The following is a 4,041-nucleotide window of genomic DNA, read 5'->3' as shown; positions in this document are numbered from 1 at the left end:
CACCGGTAAGTGTGGCCACCCGTTACAGACGGAAGCCGGGGCCCCCGCTCAGGCTTCCCCTGCCAAGGTCTCAGGGCCATCTCAGCTCATCTGAAAGCAAAGTCCGGCTCCTATATGCACCCCAACCTGCTCCCAGATTCTCCCACCTCATAAACCACATCTGCACCCAGCGCCTGAGCCCCAGAGCTGGGGCAGGGCTACCACCTGCTGCCTTCACACCCCACCTGCAGCTCCCCAGGGAGACCCGCCCTGCTGCCTTCACACCCCACCTGCAGCTCCCCAGGGAGACCTGCAGCCTGCCTTCAGAGTCTGGGCTGACTGGTTCCACCACTTCCTGGCCTGCTCAGAGCCACCATGGCCTCTGGCCTGACCACTGCTGCTGCCTGGGGTCTGTTCTCTCGCAGCCAGGGGTCCTGTCTTAGCAGAAGGCTCTCGGACTGCTCTCTGCTCAGGTGGCTCCCGCATCTCTAGGAGGACAGCAACAGACCCCACGTGGCCTGTGTGACCTGCAGTCTGCCTCATCCTCTCTGACCTCCGCTCCCCACCCCCAGTTCTCCTGTCAGGCAGCCAGCTGGCCTGCTTTCTGCTGCTCAGACACCCGGCCCACTCCCACCACAGGCCCCAGCAGAGCTCTGGCCACCAAAGGCTCACTCCTGCCTTGGAGTGGCACTGGTGCTGGGAAGCCGCTGCCCAGCCATGTTTGCCAGCGCCCCTCCTCCACATCTGACAGGGGCCGTGTGACCAGGTCTCTCAGTGGAGTGAGAGCGGACGCGGATGGCCAGCAGCCAAGGGTGCAGACATGCCTTCTCTACTTCCTGTCCTCCACTCTGCTAAGTGGAAAGGAAAGGTCGCAGGGAGGAGGGGACGGGTGCGCCCCAAGTGGAAGGACTGAATCCCTGAATCACCACGTGGAGGGTGCACCGTCCCTAAGGAGCACCTGCAGCGGCCTGTGGGCTCGAGCCTGCAGCGAGCTTGGACCAAACCGCGCTGTGGGCTTTGCGTGAGCAGCAGCTGGCAGGAGGCCACGCGGTGGCTGTCATCACACTGGTCCTAGAGCGCTCTCCCCACTTAGCTGGACAGCTCTTCTCCATTCCCTGCAGATTTTAGATGGCCTACTCACGCCCCTCCCACATCTGCTCCCAGGGCGGGGCTCCTGTGCCTCTACCTGCACCATTTTTCTCCTTGCTTTTTTTTTTTCTCAGAGTTTTTTTAAAAGGATTATTTAATTTTATGAATAATTGTTTCCTTTTAATTTGTTATAGAGCATGTGCACTCACCAGAGAGAGACAGAGGGGGCAAAAGATGAGAAAGCAAGCTGCCAGGTCTGGGACTCAAACCACAGTCAGCCATGTGGGAGTCCAGCACCTCCACCACCAGCCACCTGCCGGCCCCTCCTCCTTGCCTTTGTAGCCGTGTGACAAGCCACCTCTTACTCTGTCCCCGCAGGCAGAAGTGCTGGGCTGCGTTCTGCGTCCCCAGTGCCAAGGGCAGAGCCTGGCCTGGTAGGGGCACAGCGATGCTTGTTGGTCAAGGGGCCGAAGTGTGGAGCAGCGCGATTCCCAGTCCGTGCTCGGTCCAGGGCCCAGGGGAGCCCACCCTTCTGTGAGTTTCCCAGGGCAGAGTTGGGACATCGGGTTTGAGGTGACTTTTCCAGGTGCAGGCCTCCAGGCCAAGCCCTGAGCCTAGGCCGGGCTTTCCTGCCCCGCACTCTCATCCCTGGGGCTCAGAAGTCACGAAACCAGGTGAGGCCTGGTCTCAGCAACTGCTTCCTGGACAGGGAGGGCTGGAGGCAGCTTGCAGTGGGTAGCAGGCATTCCCAGGAAGAGGCACTTGGACAGCAGAGGGGTCAGGGACCCTTCAGATGGGGCTGACTTCCTAGAACCTGGCTCAGCTGCCCCCGAGACTTGAGAAGATGTGCCCAGTGAGCCTCATCCCCAAATCCCAGGTCAGGAAGGAGGAAATGAGTCCCCGGGCTGGCACTGTGTTTAAGGCTTCCTTTTTTTTTTTTTTTTAATAGATTGGGGTTTTGTTGTTGTTTTCTTTTGTTTTGTCTAATTTGCTGGAGGGCACAGGCACTCTCCAGACAGAGGGAGAAAGCACCCTTCAGCGAGGGACGGGCACACTGCGGTCATCCTCCCCTGTCCCTCCCCCTGCCAGGATTTGGGCACGCTCGCTCACATGCCAGCACATCTTCCAGGCCACCAAGTCAGGACTCACTGTGTGATCAGCCACATGGGGTCTGGCTCCCTCAGCCACCGGGCCCTGGGCTGGCCCGGAGACATACTTCATCAACACGTTTAAGCCCTGCCGCGGTCCGCGAGGTGGGTGGTGGCAGGACCACGGCTGCTTTGCAGGGGAGAAGCGAGCATGGAGCGGTGCAGGACGTGCCCACGCCCCCCAGCTGCATGGCACTGTCCCCTCTTCCCACGGTGCGCCCCACGGACACGCGTGCCCTCTGCGTCCTGCTCTCTAGCCGGCTCCCGGGGTGCAGATCACCCTCCAAGGAGAAGCAACCCCCTTCCGGACCGTGGAAGCCTACACCTGACAACCCCAGACAGACGTGCCTCCTCGGAGCCTGTCTCCACCCTGCCGGTGCAGGCCCAGTGTCACTGCGTGCCGGAGCTCCTCCCAGCCCAGAGTTCCTGATGGTGTCACCATGGCCGCGGCCCGGAGTCTGGCTCACAACTTTAGGGTGTGTGGAGCCCCTTGGTCCATGCCCGCAGGAGCCACGGTCAGGAATCCCTGTACAGGGCAGCTCTACAGTGAGTCCCCCTCTGGTCAGGATCTGGGCCACACTGAGGGCCCTCCTGCAGAGACCCCCCGGCTGAAGTCAGGCCCTCTGGCCAGTGAGGCTGCCCTTCCTCTGGTCACCCTTGGAAGTCACCTTGGCCTCATAGGTCAGAGGTCGTGGAGGGCCGAGTCCTAGAACACAATGGACAGTAGTGGGCCCTGCCCCGTCCTGCAATGGCCCCACCTCGCTCACACCTCCCGTGCCAGATTCGTTATTCTCTCCTGGGGGTAGGCTACGAGTTCCCCAGGGTAGGGGAAGATGCCCTAAGGTGGGAGAGACTGGAAGGGAGTGTGGGATGTAAGGAGGGGCCCTCAGACCTGAGGCCCTGGGGAAGCTCCCCTTCCCCAGGCCTGTCATTGTCCCCCTCTGGTCTCTTCCCAGCCCTCAGCACCCACGCATCTTCTAACCAGAGCCACCTGGAGGCAAGTGCCCCCCCTACACCCATTGGGTGCAGCCTCAGGCCTCTCAGCCCTTCAGAGAAGCCGGGGAGGGAGTGTTTAGGGACAGAAGGGTCCCGGGGGCCCCCGGGAGTGTCTGGGCTGGTGAGGAGGCGAGGGGGACCCTCAGCACTGGCCCACTGGGCCTTTCTGGTTGCCTTCGGTTTCCCCTCTGGGACATGCAGGGTGCAGCACCCCAGAGAGTGGGCGATCCTACAGGAAGGCAGTGGAGGAAGTTGGGGGGAAGGCCTAGTCTTATTGCCCAGGCGTGGCGAAACACAGGCCTGGTGTCCAAAACACAGCCCCCACCGGAGCCCGCTCATCTACGGAAGGGCCACCAGTGCTCGGGGGCTGGACGGCACAGCCACAGCGGCTGGGGGGCCTGGGCTGCCTGAAGGCCCAGGGCCGCATGGAGCCTCCTTTAGGGAAGGCGAGTACTTCAGATCCTGGCACCCTCAGGCTGAAGCCTCCTGCTAGGCTGGGCATGCAGCTGGCTGCACCCCAAACCCCCCTTCACAGGGAGCTGCTCAGAGCGGGGCAGCTACCTCCACGTGGGATGCGGGAGCCTGGGAGGGTGTGACACTGTCCTCCCTCCCCACTGACCGCCACCCAGACGCCCAGAGAGCGGCATCGTCTGGCTCAGGCTGGTCTCTGCTGGAGAACGGGAGCCCGTGTCCTGAGGGGCTGAGATGCCGTGAGGAGGATGCTGATGAGGGCACAGAGGGCACAGTGTGGGAGGAGAGGGTGTGGGACAAGGCCCGGCTGGCCACAGGGCAGGCCCAGCGTGCAGGAGGAGAGCCTCCCTCACCCCAT

This window comes from Tupaia chinensis, unplaced genomic scaffold (genome assembly GCF_000334495.1).
Source record: "Tupaia chinensis unplaced genomic scaffold, TupChi_1.0 Scaffold000377_2, whole genome shotgun sequence".
NCBI classification, from domain to species: Eukaryota; Metazoa; Chordata; class Mammalia; order Scandentia; family Tupaiidae; genus Tupaia; species Tupaia belangeri.
Note: the sequence above shows the minus strand (reverse complement) of the source record.